Source organism: Hemitrygon akajei, chromosome 3, assembly GCF_048418815.1.
Source record: "Hemitrygon akajei chromosome 3, sHemAka1.3, whole genome shotgun sequence".
NCBI lineage: Eukaryota > Metazoa > Chordata > Chondrichthyes > Myliobatiformes > Dasyatidae > Hemitrygon > Hemitrygon akajei.
In genome coordinates this window covers 15,821,569-15,840,324 of record NC_133126.1, presented here as the reverse complement: position 1 = coordinate 15,840,324, position 18,756 = coordinate 15,821,569, and the positions used below count along the sequence as shown (strand labels likewise).

General features: G+C 39.1%; 1 protein-coding gene across 1 annotated transcript in view; it reads left to right on the top strand.

Moving 5' to 3' along the window:
- Nucleotides 1-16,037, top strand: part of ylpm1 (YLP motif containing 1) — a 171,370-nt gene extending 155,333 nt beyond the window's left edge. The window contains exons 20-21 of the transcript XR_012098162.1: nt 12,325-12,439; nt 14,586-16,037. The gene's annotated coding sequence lies outside the window, so the exon portion shown is untranslated. The remainder of the gene's footprint in view (nt 1-12,324; nt 12,440-14,585) is intronic.
- Nucleotides 16,038-18,756: the final 2,719 nt, after the last annotated feature.

The following is an 18,756-nucleotide window of genomic DNA, read 5'->3' as shown; positions in this document are numbered from 1 at the left end:
GCTGAGACCCTTCTTCAGGACATAATCGTCAGAGTATTCTAATTCATCTGAATAATCATAATAACGAAGTTATTCCAATTTATATGCATTCAACTAATTCATATGCATTTTTATCCAGATGTACTTGACAGAAAATAAGCTTTAATTAACTATTGTTAATGTGTTTGAATGTATATGTTTAAGGTTGTATGAAGTAATCTCCCATGTTTCTCTCTGATTAAATCTGATAATTTATTCCTTGTGTATCGTCAGGGCTGGATGGCAATTCTGCCTTCATATTTAGTGACAATTTAATATTCTAACAATTAATACTCATTTCGTGTGATTTTTGAAATGCTGGTAAAAGTTCAAAAAGATTTCTGAAGATTAAAAAAAATTCAGAATAAATATGTAAGTCGGCAATTTTTGCTTCATTTGGATAAATGGGTTACTTTCTCAATTGAAGACTCCTATAATTAGGTTTGAGTTTTCATTTCATACAATATTTTATTATTCTGAAAAATGCATTTCTGTACTGGAATAAGCAGTCAACGTTTTAGGCCGAGACCCTTCACCTACCTGATGAAGGGCCTCAGTCCAAAATGTCAACTTGTATTCATATCCATAGATGCTGCCTGACCTGCTGAGTTTCTCCAGCACTCTGTGTATGTTGCTCTGAATTTCCAGCAACTGTGGAATCTCTTCTGTTTAATACCTGTGCTATATTTACAGTTTCTTATCCAATGGATGGAACAGCTTTTAGCACGGAACTGTTGTGTTGCAGGTTTGTGTCTGTAATCCTTAATTATATATAGTCCTGTGTACTTGAATGAAATGACAGAGCTATAACTATGGAAGAATGACTATGGAACTGATGTGACAACCTGTTTATAAAGCTCTTCCCTTCTCCAGTGTTCTCATGCCACCAGCTACACTATCATTCATACCCTTACTTCTCTTGATGATTTTGAGGTGTCTGATTATGGAAAGGAGATGGGGGAAGGCAGGAGTTTGAATCAGTAACTCCCAAAAATTAGAAAATATCCTAATTTTCCTTCTATCCCCAATGTTTGCAAGGTGGTTTCAGCAGAAAAAAATAAGCTTTGATTTTCCATTAACCTTCCACAAATTTTAAATGGGGATTGATCTGCCTTCCAGTTTGCAATAACGCTGCTGCATTTTGCTCATTATAAGTTATCAGAAAACCTGCCATTCCTACCAGTAGGATGGCAATTAATGTCTTTCTGTGTTAGCTTGATCAAAACTGGAATACTAATGAGGTCACTACTGAGATCTCATCACTAGGATAGCGAGCTGTCTACCTTTTACTATACTATTCGCAGTTTACCTGTGCTGCACACTTCACATGCATTTTGAATTATATTTTATTAACTTATTTATGCTAATATTTTGTATTATGTGTTGTGTGTGATATATGTATTGTGGGTTCATCATTTTCTGGGGCAACGTTTGGTTGTGTATATGTACAGTCAGATGACAATAAACTTGAACTTGACTCAGGAATGAACATCTCATTACAAATAGCACTCCAGAATGCCAGTGCTTCATTTTGTAGGCAAGACTGACCAGTAGCATCTCTGATTTTATCAGTTGCAGTCTCCTTGGAATATTTGCATTTTCTTAATATTACACACACCAGTTCATAACAGTGCTTGCATTTTGTGATCCTGAAGAAGGGTCTCGGCCTGTGACATTAACTGTTTACACATTTCCGTAGATGCTGCCTGACCTGCTGAGTTCCACCAACATTTAGATGTGTTGCTATAAATACATTATACAACTTTAAGATTTAGTCAGAGTCACAGTACAGAAGTGGGCCCACGTGAACTTTGTGAACATCTGTACAAAAGTATATGTAATGCCCTGCTTAAGATTTCTGCTGCTACGCTGTAGGTAGTTCATTTCAGCAGTTGTCTGGAAAAGCTGTTTTGGTTTCGGCTAAGATAAGAAGCCCCTGCTCTTCAACTTAGGAATGTGAGTCAGCCAATCAGGATTGTGGGGAAGAGTTTTCTGAAGGACAGTAGTGAAGATGCCACAGAAAGCCATTGGAAAGAGTCCCCATTGCACAAAGTGCTTTATGCAGATGAATGGCTCCAAGGAGAAAAGGCCAGTACTCCTGAGGGAGAGCCAGTTTGTACAAGTTAGACTTCAAGGGAAGTTTGGAATGTGGTGTGTGCTTTCACACAGACTGTGGGTCTAGCATGTGAGTAAAAGACGACTTCAGTATGATCTCCAACAGTTTTGTGCACCTTGGACAGGTTTAACTGTAATGGGCCTTTTTATTTTTCTTTTTCCTATTAACTTTGATAAAGCTGAAATTTGTAAATATGCTTTCTTTATAATTTTATGTGGTGTATGATCTGTTATTTCTGGACAACCAACAATTCTGTATGGGGAGCATTTACATAGCATTCACTCAAATTCAAGTTTCTTTAATCAGAACATCATGATATTCCTGTTTGGTTTATTATGATACAGCATCAATGAATATAGAATTGAGACAGGTTTTTATATAAACAAGTAAAACATTTATTAAACACTGCTCAATAAAAAACCAAAAGTAAACAAATGACTAACTTAACTGGAAGTTAACTGCTCTACGGCAACTCAAACAGTTCTTAGAAAGCAATAAATGCAAAAGTCCAAATGATTTACACAGTCAGTAAGGAGAGACTTTCGTGAAGTAATGAATTCCTCGACGACGTGACGTTACTGCTGATCCCAGCTGAAATATGCCTTGCCAGAAGGATTTACGATGAAGGAAATAAAAACGGCTTAAAGGCACTGATCTTTCCTTGGTGAATAACCCTGTTCCAGCCCTTTCTGCTCTGACAGCAGGGACTATCTCAGATGCAGATTGCTATCTCTTCCAAATGAGGATTCAATAAGGTCGATTCTGTATTACCAATGACGACACCAACTTTACTCGATCCTTCGGGTCTCTGTACTTCCATAAATCTTCACTCTCCGACTGGACTAAACAGACAGCATTTGGCGAGACTGCCGGCAATAACCTTTGAGACAGGCAAAAGTAAAATCACACTTTAAAACAAAACTGCATCATGAGATGAATACGCAGCATAACGGAGTAACTGATGAACTGACCTGCGTCACAGCAAGGTTTTCCCCTTTTATACCTGTTGAAACAGGCCATCATGTTACCTCTCACTGGCGAGAAAATGCATCACTCCACTATCTCAAGACCATTACATCATGCTCAGCAGAGACTCAATTACATCATGGTCATGTGACTGTCACAAGCTACCCACGAGGTATGTAACAGGTTGAACCCCAATTCATACCAACCCTAGACTATATTGTTTATGAAAGGGGGCCTTCTCACAGCTGCATCACATGACTGTTAGCAGAACTAGCTAAAGAGCCAAATTTGTATACGAGCACAGAGAAAGGGTTACACATAGATGAAATGTGAAATAAAAATTAAAGAAACACAGCCTTGAATATACTTGTTTAATGAGGATCAACAAACTGATTCAGATGAATCATGTATATGGCTGAGGGACTACATACAAAGTGCTTCTGACTTCTGGCCCCATAATTCAGTACAATCCAGAATAGCCACTCAACTCATTTGTAAGTCTAAACTTAGAGTGCTCTTTTATCTGTCCTCCAGCACGTTTTTGACTTCAGTATTTCTGTGCATAGGCACAGGAGTCAAAGATACCCTGGATTTTGGAGGGTGGACAAGTTGCATTTACTATAAATTATGATCTAAAGTTTTTCAATTCTGAGAGTCTGTGCCTGCAAATTACCTATCTTTTCTCCACAGACACTGACTGTCCTGCTGTGTATACCCTAAATATTGGTATTTTTATAACATTTTTAGATTTATTTGCTATTCTTAATCACTCACTCCTGGTTAATTTTTAAATGTTCCATGCAATCTCTATTACTGAGCTTTCATTCCTGCAAGTTTGAATGTGGATGAAAAAGTCTTGCAAACAAGATGTTTAATATTTTAATCCGGAAATTTCATAAAGATTCGCTGTTTTCTAAGTTGTCTAAATTACAAGTTTCTCTATGGTTCCACACACTTGGAATGTACAAATGTGCTCAATATATCAAGAGGTTCTCTTGAGAAGTACATGTATTAAAAGGAATTGTGGCAAATCTTCAAACTAGACTATGGTGATGCTGTGAAAGTCATTTAAATAGCCACACAACCACTAAAATTGAAATCAATCTTTTGTAAACCTCACCATTTGACTAATTCCAAATGAAAAAGTAGTATTCTTGTGTAATGTTAAGTCCTAAAACAATAAGTAAAGGTTGAAAATTTGTGCTTGCTTGGAAAAATGGGAATTAATACAGAGTTAATTTAAGGTGATAAGACATAGGAGCAGAATTAGGCCATTTGGCCCATTGAGTTTGCTCCACCATTCCATCATGGCTAATTTATTATACCCCTCAACTCCATTCTCCTGCCTTCTCCCCATAACCTTTGATGCTCATACTAATCAAGAATCTGTCAACCTCCACTTTAAATACACCCACTGACCTGATCTCCACAACTGTCGGTGATAATAAGTTCAACAGATTCACCACCCTCTGGTTCAGCGGCGTATCTAAGGTATAGCACGTGCCCTGGGTGCCACTTGAAGGGGGGCACCACTGAGCAATTTCTATTAAAGTCAGTCAAGCTATCCTCGGATAGTGAAGAAGAATTTTCTTCAGTTGTATGATCTGTCTTTGATTATCATGGGTGAGAAGCACTGGGATGGCCATATTTCAGAGCATTGTGTAAGAAGACCATGAAGCGTTTCTTCACGAAGAAGGAGAATGGAGCTGAAGGACAGAAGAGACAAAAGTTGGAGGCAGAGGAAGCCAAGAAGTCGAGCAAGTTTTTTATGCCCTTCTTTGAAAAGCCCGGAACAAGTAGTTCGACACGTTCCATGGAGTCGCCTGCACCTGCTACAAGTTTGTTAGAATCTGAAGGTGCTTCAAGTACAAATGCGTCACAAGCCGAGGAGGAAGTCAAGTCAGATAAATCTGAGTATGACGAATTAAGAGTGAGGCAGCCACGGAGAACGTGGACATGACAGGAGGGGAAGACGGTGCTGGTGGTGATGATGAGTTTATTGACGAGATTGAACCTGACGACACTGAACCTAGTGAACTGGATGGTGTCAAAGAGCCTTGAACTGTCATACCAGAAGTGATTGAACAGCACGACATTGGACTCCTGAAGTTCGATAGGGATACTGGAAAAGCAATTCTGCCTGACATGTTGAGAACAGAAATAATAAAGCTGGGTTCGAAGTATTTCTGGAACAGTGAGGGGCCTTTCCTACCAACAGATAACTGCTCAATGAACAAATTTTGGTTCAAGAGGAAATTGGGAAATGGTTGTGGTGAGGAAGTGACTCGCTCATGGCTGGTCTATTCCCCTTCTAAAAAGTCTGCATTTTCTATCGTCTAATCTATTTCTGGTCAAACTATCAATCCTCATTGGAGCAGGAAAGTGGATTCAACCAGTGGAAAGTACCTGAAAGGATTAGTGTTCGTGAAAATGCCAAGAATCATCGGGAATTCCAAGATGGCGGCACGACGCTGCTTGCAGTGGCCACTCTGGAGTTGATTATCTGTTATTTGTGAAGCGGGGTGCCGTGCGCAATCATAATTGATTCAAAATGGACGTGGGAGCACGGAGGAACATCGGGAAATCTCTAGGAAGACCTTCTTCGTTGCTGCTGCTGCTGTGAGGTCCGGGACTCTGCTGGGAAGAACAGGCCCCCAGTCCTCGGGGTCGCATTGCCGATGGCCGTTGGTGGGGCCGTCTTAATACGCTCGGCAGAAGATGGTGCTCGGAGAAGCTGTGCCGGAGGGGATGGTCGTCGGCTCGGAGGTTTGACGGACTCGGAGTCCGCTGCAGTCAGGTCGTTTTCGGTGTGTGCTGCGTCTGCGAGGTTGGGTTCGACGGAGCTTTCGTTGTGTGCTGCGTCTGCAAGGCTGAGTCAGGCGGCGCCGTGGAAGTCCATAGCGGGGGTATTCCCTTCTGCCGCCGGCGTGGGATGGCGAGTCTGTCAGGACCCTGGGGACTTGTGGAAACTGTGTGGTGATTTCTTTTGAACTTATAGTCCTTTAACATCTTTGGACTTTTTACTGTGCCCTTAGTCTGCTTTTTTTTAATCAATTATGCTATTGTTTGCACTGTTGTAACTATATGTTGTAAGTATTTGGTTTTGTGCAGGTCTTGTAGCTTTAGTTTTTGGTCTTTGGTGGATTTGGAGCTCCTTTCCAGGGAACACGCTAAGACGGTAGCGCAATATTAATACGCAGCAGCCTCTCCGGACTCTGGATTGGGGATTGCCAAACGTTATGTGGATTTTCTAGTGTAGTTTGTTTTGTCATATGCTTTTGTGATATCATTCTGGAGGAACGTTGTCTCATTTTTTAACTGCATTGCATTTGCTGTTTCTAAATGACAATAAACTGAATCTGAATCTGATCTGAATGCTTCACACAGTGGAAAGAAATTTAGCTGGAACCAGGAGTTATTGACACGGTATTTCAGTCACAGATTGAGAAGGAAAAGCAGAAGTGGCGTGATATCTTAATGAGAATCCTTCGCTGCATAAAATTCCTTGCGACTCAGAACCTGGCTTTGCGAGGACACAGTCACTTCAGCTCGACGATGAATCCAATGTGGGAAATTTCCTTGGCTTACTGAAACTACTTGTCATCCTTGACCTTGTCATAAAAGAACACCTCACTCATTTGGAAAGTCATCCTGGATCCACGACTTACCTTTCACCAGGTGTCAGAACAAATTCATCCACATGATGGCATCCACTATTCGCCAGAGTTTACTGAGAAGCATTTGTAAAGCCAAGTACTGTGGTCTCATGTTCGACTCGACTCCTGATCAGGCACACCGTGAGCAGATGTCAGAAGTAGTGAGGTATGTGGAAGTTGATCTTGAGAGTAAAACAGTCCGTGTTAGAGAGTCCTTCCTTGGTTTTATCCAGATAAGCCAGAAGGATGCTGAGAACTTGGTTGAAGACATCTTGAAACAGCTAGAGAAGGATGAAACGGATCTACAAGATTGTCAGTCACAGTGCTATGACAATGCTGCTGTGATGGCCGGACACAGAAGTGGTAGTTGTCAAAGAATAAGTGAGAAAAACAACCTGGCAGTGTTTGTGAATTGTGACAATCACTCACTCAGTTTGGTGGGTATACATGCAGCCAAGCAGGATACAATGATGGTCACGTTTTTTGGAACCATCAAAGTTCTCTGCGTGTTTTCCTTTTGTTCAACACAGTGCTGGGAAAAACTTAAGAACGCCGTGCCTGTGGTTGTTAAGTCGGAGTCTGAAACCAGGTGGAGTACAAGGACAGAAGCAGGGAAGCCCATCAACAAGTACCTTGGGGAGATATTTCAAGTTCTTCAGAACATGATAGACAATGAAAACGAGACCAGTGAAACAAGAAGTGACACAAGGCAGCTGTACAACCGCATGTTGAGTTACGATTTTCTGATTTTGCTAGGATTTTGGAACAAACTACCGTAGATTCCAGATTATAAGCTGCTACTTTTTTCCCACGCTTTGAACAGCTTTGAACACTGCAGCCTTTACTACGGTGCGGCTAATGCATGGTTTTTTTTCATGCCGCCAAAAACATTTTGCCTCGTAACAGTAGACCAATAAAATTGATGAGTAGTTCACAGAGGTCCAATGAAATTGTACGATAAATCAAGCGCACTTTCACAATTAAATTATTGTAAATCAGTCATTTGTACTCACCCTCATCAACATGGAAAACACTCGAAGAAAAGCATTGTGCTGCCTTTATGGCAGTTATTTAGTTTATAATATTTTCGCTTAGTAATTCATTTGTTAGTATTTTCTAGTTAAAGTTAGAAGTGTTTTAAGTATATTTGTTTTCTGTACTACATCCCGGAATGCTATGACATCATATCCGGTTTCGCCGCGTCTTGTGGGGAAAATACCGGTTTGCGATAAACGGAAAGGAGGGGGCGAGCGCATTAGACCCGAGCGAAAACGCTACTTTTAAGTTAAAGGCGATCAGTAACTTTTCCTGGTAGGCTGCAGTATATATTTTTTTACCAGTCGTTAGGAGATATTGGAATGTTGTTCGTGCACTGTTCAGTAAAAAAAGTATACGCAACGTAATTTGTGTGTTACCGATACGTATGTATATTTAAAAGTAACCGTGTTACAGGCACGGTTCGAAAAAAAGCATTTGCAATATGTATTTGTTTATGTTACCATACGGATTTAATTAAAAGTTAAAAAATCCTCACGTGTAATATCTTTCTGTGTAAATATCTCATATTACAACGTGGGACACCTGCGGCTTTTAATCAGGTGCGCTCTGTAGTCCGGAATCTACGGTACTCATTCGCATTGACCATACAGTCAGCCCTCCTTATCCGCGAGGGATTAGTGCCGGGACCCTCGCAGATACCAAAAAATGTGGATGCTCAAGTCCCTTATTCAATCTGTCTCAATGTAGTGGACCTTAGGACCCAGTGGAACCCCAGACCTTATTTAACCTGTCTCAGTGCGGTGGACATTAGGACCCGGCAGCGGAGCTCTGAATCTGCAGTGTTTCTGTTCACGAAAATAATCACGATCACGATTGAAAATAAAGTGGAAATAATAAAGCGATTGGAAAAAGGTGAAACACCATGGGTCATTGTAAAAGTGTTAAGCTACGTTGGTCAACGATCGGAACAATTTTAAAGGATAAAGTGAGAAAAGCCCTGCCCCGATGAAAGCTACAATTATTATTAAGCAATGCAGTGATTTAATTATTGGGTTTTGGGGTTTTGAGTTTTGATCCTCCACATCAACCTGGCACGGATGGAGAGCGCACTCGAAAGCAGTTTGTCACTGGCTCCCGAACCCGGCGCTGAAACATATGTTCTTAAGTGTTTTATATGCATAGAAAGGTAAAATATATACTATATACTAAGACAAACGTTTGACTAACTGACGCTAAATAACAGCGGATGTACCTATTCCAACTTACTTAGCAAGAGAACTTCCGATTTTTTCAATCCTGATCCACGATAACCCACGGACATCCTCCTGTATACTTTAAATCAACTCTTGATTACTTATAATACTTAATACAATGTAAATGCTATGTAAAATAGTTGTTATACTGCATTGTTTAGGGAATAATGACAAGAAAAAAAGTCTGTACATGCTCAAACAACAAGTGCTGGAAGAGTACTTCCGGGTTTTCTCAATTCGCAGTTGATTGAATTTGCAGATTCAGAACTCGCGGATTAGGAAGGCCGACTGTATTCAAAAGAGGCTGCAGGATCTTAGCATGAACTTCCACGATGCTGCCCTGGATTTGAAAGCCCTCCGAGATCATTTTTATGATGAAGGAGAAGTGTTGGTCAGTGAGTCACTCGAAGGAGGAGTCAGTCTCTGTCAAGAATGGAATATTGAAGTTGAAAGACGTCAGAGATGAAAGAAACGAATGGCTGATGAGAACTCGAGATTAATAGCTAAGGAGGAAATGGAAAGAGTCATGAAAGGAACACTTGACCGTCTTCACAGAGAAATGGACGAAAGGTTCGCTTGTTTGCAGCTATATGAAGAAATTTTGGATTGCAGAATGTTGCTATGAAGGCGGGTCAACATGAACATATCAGGACCTGAAGAGCTTCTTGAATTTATTGTTCAGTATGGAGATGAGAGCATCTTCCCCAATCTTTGCATTGCTATTCAGTTAATGCTAACCATCGCAGTTTTCATTGCCAGCTGTGAGAGATCATTCAGCAAGTTAAAACTAATACTTTCGTATTTGAGAGCCTGTGTGGGTCAAGGCAGACTCTGTGATCTTGCTCTGCTGAGTGTAGAAAGAGAAGAAACTGAAAAAACTGACTTTGATCACATCATAGACCAATTTGCATCAGTGAAAGCAAGGAAGGTGCAGTTAAAATTTTCATGTAGTGCCATAATTTGTCAATGAAAAGATTAATGAGCTTGACTTGTGTTTTTGAGCTGATATTATGGTAAAATTATCTAAAAGATGGGTGTCAGATGTTTGAACGGGCGCAATTTCAGTGCTTGCCATAAGTGCTATTTTCCGTAGATATGCCCCTGCTCTGGTTAAGGAAATTCCTCCTCATCTCTGTTTCAAAGGGACATTCTTGTATTTGAGGCTGTGCCCTTTGGTCCTAGGCTCCCCCACAAAACCTCCCCACCGGCCCTCGTACTTCTAAACTCCAGCAAGTACAAGCCCGGAGCCATCACGCTTGATATATTAACCCTGTCATTGCCAGGAACATTCTCATGAACTGAAAGGAAAGTAATACACACAAAATGCTGGAGGAACTCAGCAGGCTAGGCAGCATCTATGGAAAAGATAAACAGTCGACGTTTCAGATCCTGATGAAGGGTCTCAGCCCGAAATGTCGACTGTTTACTCTTTTCCATTGATGCTGCCTGGCCTACTGAGTTCCTTCAGCATTTTGTCTATATTTGATTTCTGGCATCTGTAAATTTTATCTTGTTTGTTATTCCTGAAAGCTTTAAAGGAATACTGTGGTGTATTTAAGTAAGAAATGTTGAGTTGTGTATTTTCCAAACACGTTTGATAAAATATTACATGTTTATTGATAATTAAGTATAGGAAATATTGCAGCATGGACAGTATGTAGCTAAATAACACAAAGATATTAATAATTAGATGTTTTTCCTTACTTAATTTGCCAGTTGTAGGTGTGTGGTGCCAACAAATGTCAGGTTTTAGATTTCTTCGTACTTTATTACTGACATAGATCCGTATGAAGCATTATCAAAATTTGAAGTTGTTATTACCCCATTTACTGTGGAAGGATAAATGTTATGCAAAATACATAGAAATATGAAGTGTTGCATTTACAATACAGAAATGTGACTAGAAGATGGATTGAATGGTGAACAGCAGCAAGAAACAGTATTCAGTTCCCCAGATCTTTAGCTACAGGACTGAAAAATTCTGCCACAGGCCAAATCCAAAAATAAGAGATAATACGTACCCTAGACAAAACGTTTGTCCTTGCTGTTAGATTGTGTTCAAATTTAAGCACCCACTTTCAGAAACTGTTGATGACATTGAAGCTCACAGAAATGGAAGCTAGTAAATAGTGTTAGTTATTATCATAAAGTTAAGGGTTCTTAATAGTTATTAAGTATAAAACTTCAGTAAGTTTGAAAAAATTAATTCTGAATATTTAAGATCATTGTCAAAGAGTGAAGGGAAATATTAGGAGAAAATTTCTAATCTGCAAGAATTTAGGACAAGAAACAACAATGGAATCTGAATCTCTAGTAGCTTTTGAATGAGTATATAAAGGAAAGTGTTGAAAGAGCAAAGAATATTCTCAGTATAAAAAATACATTTGCTTTTCTCATATTTTCATTGTTTTTCTCACATTTCATCTCTGCAACAGGAGAGCACATCATAGTACAATAGTCTGCTTAATTTTTTGTACATTATTATCACATATTGGTACATTATTATTGTGTATTATTATTCTGTACTTTATTATTAGTTAAGTCTGCACACTGCTAAATATGTTTTTAAATGTTGCTGCTGTAATGAAAGAATTTCCCATTCAGGATCAATAAAGTTCTTCTTATTATTATTATTATATGTTACCGTTTCTTTAACCTCAGTTTTACTGGAAGGTACCCAGTTGAGGCCAGTTCATTGGCTATATTTAAGAGGGAGTTAGATATGGCCCTTGTGGCTAAAGGGATCAGGGGGTATGGAGAGAAAGCAAGTACAGGGTTCTGAGTTGGATGATCAGCCATGATCATACTGAATGGCGGTGCAGGCTCGAAGGGCTGAATGGCCTACTACTGCACCTATTTTCTGTGTTTCTATGTTATATGAAAAATGACATGAAAAGGTCTACTAATCCTTCCAGTTATTATATATCATAATATCTTGTAAATCACAATAAATATTACCCACCCCTTCCTACTAAGAACTGATGTGAAATCCTTGTGGGCAAAAAGAGTTGTCAAACTAAGCCAGCTTGGGGGTGGGATTAAAAATAATTCCATTTAAGCAATCAAAACTAGTTCTAAAAACAGATATACTGTAAGTTGCACAGTGTTGTCAGAGATCTCTAAAAATAGGTCCATCTATGTTAATTAATCCTAATGACGGGCATTGAGAGAGAGATTATTGGGTTATATTGCATTAACCAGAAAATGCAGCAAAAGGTAGATAACAGCCTGAGAATATTGACCTCTATAATAAGTATACAGTTTCAAGGAAATTGATGTGAAACATCCCAGCATTTACCAATCTGTCTTTTTTTAGATGATGTCGAGTTGGCAGATGGACATACAATTAAGAATGGTTGAGCAATCTCGATGAGCTGAATGGCCTAATTCTGCTCCTATATCTTATAATTGGAAAATGAAGGTAAACACAGGTAGGTGATCTTCCTTTAGGGAAAGTATAACTGAAGATGCTGGAAGTAAAGAGAAACTGAAACAGGGCTTACTCTTCAGATTTTGAATAATTTTAACAGTGATGGTGGTATTCTGTTGCTGTGAAAAGTTCTTCCATATGAAAGCAGGGAAGCGGAAGTGGTGAGGTGTAGATTATTTGATGGAAATATTCCAATGCACACTATAAACTGAGGTGCCATAATTAAAGGTGTTAACGAGTTAACTCCAATATAAATTGATAATTTCCATACTATTAAGGAAACTGGCATGGAGTCAATGGAAATAAGGCAAACAAGTAGCAAAGTCATGGAACCTATAGAGATTGAAGAGGAGGAGGTGCTTGCTATCTTGAGGCAAATCAGAGTAGATAAATCCCCAGGACCTGACAGGGTATTCCCTCGGACCTTGAAGGAGACTAGTGTTGAAATTGCAGGGGCCCTGGCAGATATATTTAAAATGTCGGTATCTACGGGTGAGGTGCCAGAGGATTGGAGGATAGCTCATGTTGTTCCATTGTTTAAAAAAGGGTCTAAAAGTAATCCAGGAAATTATAGGCCGGTAAGTTTGACATTGGTAGTAGGTAAATTATTGGAAGGAGTACTAAGAGATAGGATCTACAAGTATTTAGATAGACAGGGACTTATTGGGGAGAGTCAACACGGCTTTGTGCATGGTAAGTCATGTTTAACAAATCTATTAGAATTTTTCGAGGAGGTTACAAGGAAAGTGGATGAAGGGAAGACAGTGGATGTTGTATACATAGACTTCAGTAAGGCCTTTGACAAGGTCCCGCATGGGAGGTTAGTTAGGAAGATTCAGTCACTAGGTGTACATGGTGAGGTAGTAAATTGGATTAGACATTGGCTCAATGGGAGAAGCCAGAGAGTGGTAGTGGATGATTGCTTCTCTGAGTGGAGGCCTGTGACTAGTGGTGTGCCACAGAGATCAGTGCTGGGTCCATTGTTATTTGTCATCTATATCAATGATCTGGATGATAATGTGGTAAATTGGATCAGCAAATTTGCTGATGCTACAAAGATTGGAGGTGTAGTGGACAGTGAGGAAGGTTTTCAAAGCTTGCAGAGGAATCTGGACCAGCTGGAAAAATGGGCTGAAAAATGGCAGATGGAGTTTAATACAGACAAGGGTGAGGTATTGCACTTTGGAAGGAAAAACCAAGGTAGAACATACAAGGTAAATGGTAGGGCACTGAGGAGTGCAGTAGAACAGAGGGATCTAGGAATACAGATACAAAATTCCCTAAAAGTGGCATCGCAGGTAGATAGGGTCATAAAGAGAGCTTTTGGTACATTGGCCTTTATAAATCAAAGTATTGAGTATAAGAGTTGGAATGTTATGGTGAGGTTGTCTAAGGCATTGGTGAGGCCGAATTTGGAGTATTGTGTGCAGTTTTGGTCACCGAATTACAGGAAGGATATTAATAAGGTTGAAAGAGTGCAGAGAAGGTTTACAAGGATGTTGCCGGGACTTGAGAAACTGAGTTACAGAGAAAGGTTGAATAGGTTAGGACTTTATTCCCTGGAGTGTAGAAGAATGAGGGGAGACTTGATAGAGGTATAAAAAAATTATGATGGGTATAGATAGAGTGAATGTAAGCGGCTTTTTCCACTGAGGCTAGGGGAGAAAAAAACCAGAGAACATGGTTTAAGGGTGAATGGGGGAAAAGTTTAAAGGGAACATTGGGGGGCGCTTCTTCACTCAGAGAGTGGTGGGAGTATGGAATGAGCTGCCAGATGAAGTGGTAAATGCAGGTTCACTTTTAACATTTAAGAAAAACTTGGACAGGTACATGGATGAGAGGTGTATGGAGGGATATGGTCCAGGTACAGGTCAGTGGGACTAGGCAGAAAAATGGTTCAGCATAGCCAAGAAGGGCCAAAAGGCCTGTTTCTGTGCTGTAATGTTCTATGGTACTGATTTTAAGAAGTAAATTGTATATATTGCCATTTCACTTCTGCCATTCAAAGTATACACAATTTTCGGGTTCTATTGGCAGAGAGATACTGGGTCATGTATAGACATAGTCCTGAATTCCACATATAAATCCAAGGAAGGCAGATCGCTAATCAATTTCCGCCAACCTCCTATGCCTTCCTCTCCACCTAGATTCTAACAGCATCAGTGGTTTGGAAGCAATCTTTTCTTTTGACCTCCAAAATGCAGAGGTGCAACATGAACTGGGTGGTTGCAAGAAATCAGAGTAAGGTAAGAAGCATGCATGCCTGTTGTTGCAGGACACAATTATTCAAAAATATCCAGCACATGTAATAGTGAAATTGAGTATCCAGGGAAAGAAAATGAAGTAAAATGAGATGATGTCCATGGTCCCTCCTCCTTCTTTCATCCATAATCCTGAGTTTCTAAACTTGGATACAAAAATATTCTTGATCATGAAGGCATTTAATTGAATAATTAAGCAAATACTACTTACTTTGGCAGAGGTGTTGGTAACCTGAGGACTGAGGTGTAAGCTGGAAGGACCAGAGGAGGGGAAACATTAATAAAGTTTGTAGTTACTGATAAAATCTGGAATATTCTGCTTAACCTTGATGGCAGTGTTAATAACATGCAAAGGAGAATTTGATAAATACTTTAAAGGGTTAGCAGGGTTAGGAGGAAAGAGCAGGATAAATTAGATATCTCTGTGATAAAGCTGGCATGGGTAGGATGAGGTAAATATGCTGTAATATTCAGTGATGCTTTGAGAGTGCCAGTGGAAGCCAAGAACTTCTCCACAGCACAGAACAGAGGAATAATGGAGAATTAAGTAAGGTTTAGTTGCAGAGGTTTTCTTTGCTTCAATTACAACTCTGGGAGATAGAGTGAATGAAAGTTTTGCTGTTGTCAAGGGAATGGCATATAATGTCACAGAAATCTGGTGTAATATAAATTTTATTGACACCAGGGCAATGGAAATTGCTAGTGGTCCCTAGTAAGTGCCCTTTTAATCAAGATCCAATCCACAACATTTCTGTATTTAAATTGCCCTTTATTGCCTTGTTAGAGACACTGCATTCAAGAAAGTAAAAAAACACACACATATAGGAAATGTTTCTCTATAACTAATTAAGTTCTTTTGTTATAAATATTCATTTATTTGTGAATTAAGCCAATGATAGAAGTTATTTATTTAGAAAGTCAAAAAATAGTTAACACAAAACACCAGAACAAATATTCAGAATTGCTTTTGATAAAAATATTCTTGATAATTACAGATATTAAGGTTTATTTAACCACATTGAGTGGATAGAGATATGATGCAGGTCAAGTTTGATGTAATCAAACAGTGGAAGTTATTAGAGAAGCTGAATTCCTGCCTCTCAGTCCTAGGAGTGTATTGTTTTCTGTAAAGTACCAAAATATGGATATAATTACGTTTTAATCTCTGTATTCTCATTTTCTTTCTGAGGTATCATCCAGGGTGTATACATTCTAAATTCACTTTCAATTTCCACATATGCTGAAATCAATATTTAAGAAAAACACTGAAATTCGTTGTAGTTGGAGTCTAATTCTGTATTATACAAAGTGAAATAAAATGTTTTGGAAAATGCATAATCTGTTGACTCTTAATCTTTAACTGCTATGTCTTGTGGAATTACATAGAGTTCACTGTCATATGCATAATTACAGTAAAGTACAGGTACAATGAAAGTCTTGCATGCATTAGCAGCACTGGCATGTCGATCGGACAACACACATAATAAATTACACATCACTGTGAAGAAAAAGGCTTTGCAGAACCAGACATTAATGCAGAAACACAATTAAAAACAACTCTTGCGTAGTACAAGAGTTAGTCCATAGTGTTCCATTACTGAGATAGGATTAGGGTTGACAGATCGGTTCAAGAACCTGATGGTTGTAGGAATGTAGCTGTTCCTAAATAATCTTAATCTCAATAATCATGAAGAGTACCATTCAGAGTAACTGACAGTACCCCTGGACTTTGTTAGACATATAAATAATTTGCAGAATGAAGTATGTTTCTGAGTGTCTCATGATTTAACCATATAACGCCAGGGTATGTATTTCAATATTGTAATTTGATGTTCTGTGAAATTCTATAGCAGTGCACTGCCATCTGGAGGACATGGCAAGAAACAGTCAACCATTTCTGCTGCATAACTGGGGGGTGTATTTTTTTAATTGGGAAGTGATGCCACTTTAATATTATCTAACATTATTGCTGTTGAATATGGTTTGTCAGTTTTGATTAATATGTTAGGTGGAAAATGGCAGTGATCTGATTTTAAATTGTATATACACACACACACACAGAGCTTAATCTCTTAGTTAATAAAATGAAACTCGTTAGTAAAAATTCTGCTGAGGAACTTCAGCAAAGTCCTCAAGTGTGCTACTCCAAGGAAATACATGGCTGCATATTTTCATAAGGAAGGGTAGATCGCTTACACAGATCTGAAGAGGGGAAGGAACAAAATAACTTGCCCCGAACCAAAGTTGGCTTACGAAGAAGGACATTGCAAAGATCTATATCATTGGACACTGTTATGCATAGTATAATGCACGTACCTGCTGTGGCTTCCATCAATCTGAAGTTATCACTGGAATGCCTTCCTTCACAATATATCAACAGCTGTTCTGCACTCCACCATCCCAATTAAGAAGTACAGGCTAGCTTTAAATAGCAATAATTAACGTGAGCCAATACTGGCCATAACATTGGCTCCTGTTATGATGTGCTGTCATTAAGGACCCAGTTGGTGATGGCTGAATGCTGAAATGAAAATCATCGAGGAAGTGCAAAATTCATCTGCATTGCACTGGAACGAATACGTGCAGTTAATCATGTTTAGCAGCCCCATCCCTCCTTTACCAGTAATATAAAATTCAGCCCCTTTTGCTGTTTATTTTTGAAAGATACTTAGCATTACATTTGTTAAGAATATATTTGGATTTAAGCCTAATCACATGTTAAATTTGGAACATGAGGTATATTTATCGTATGGTTTATTGATATATTTAAAGGTTATTATATTGCTGGCTACACTAATAATGTTACTGTACTTTTAATCCAGAGATTTAGCCTAATAAATCAGAAAAAATGAGGTAAATATGTTCTGAGCATTTGACTCTCTTTCTTAACATTCAGTACTATGAATCTAAAAGTAAGATGAGATAAAATTAGCTTTATTTGTCACATGAATATTAAAACATACAATGAAATGTGTTGTTTGCATCAATGACCAACACAGTCTGAGAATGTACTGAAAGTAACCCTCGTGTCGCAATGCTTGCCCACAACTACCTAACCCTAACCTGTATGTCTTTGGAATGTGAGAGGAAACTGGTGCACCTAGAGGAAATCTATATCATCACGTGGAGAGCAGACAAAGGCAGGAATTGAACCCCAATCATGATCACTGGTGCTGTAAAGCATTGTGCTAACCACTACACTACCATGTTGACAAGAATCTAAAAACCAAACTAGATAGTCAGGAAACCTGCCTTTGCTCCATCTGGCTAACATGTCACTCCACTCCACTGCACACCTACATTGTTTACTTTTAGCTTCCAAACTGAAGTTCCCCAATAAGCTTAATTTTGTCAGAAGCTTATCTGGACAACCAAGAATGGTCAATATGTCCTGACCATGCCAGTGACACCAACATCTCTGGCATAATAGTCTTTATGTGAACTGAGGGTATGACTTTAGGGAGAATATATGTTACACAGGTCTGTAAAGCATTTAGCTTTTTATGTGCAATAAAACAGATATTTTTAAAAATCTTCAAAAATGGTTAGAAAATATTTGGTGTACTCTGTTCCAGTACATCCAGGTGTTTTATGATTCCTTGTTGTATGTGGATTTAGAATTTCTGTACACACAATGTCTTGGAAATAAATTTCACAGGCAAATCCAGTGCTTTAAAAGGGATAGAGAGGGGGAAAAAGGGGGAGGAGGGGTGGCATTACTGGTCAGGGATACTATTACAGCTGCAGAAAGGGTGGGTAATGTAGCAGGATCCTCTTTTGAGTCAGTATGGGTGGAAGTCAGGAACAGGAAGGGAGCAGTTACTCTACTGGGGGTATTCTATAGGCCCCCTGGTAGCAGCAGAGATACCGAGGAGCAGATTGGGAGGCAGATTTTGGAAAGGTGCAAAAATAACAGGGTTGTTCTCATGGGTGACTTTAACTTCCCTAATATTGATTGGCACTTGATTAGTTCCAGGGGTTTAGATGGGGCAGAGTTTGTTAAGTGTGTCCAGGATGGATTCCTGTCACAGTATGTTGACAGGCCGACTAGGGGGAA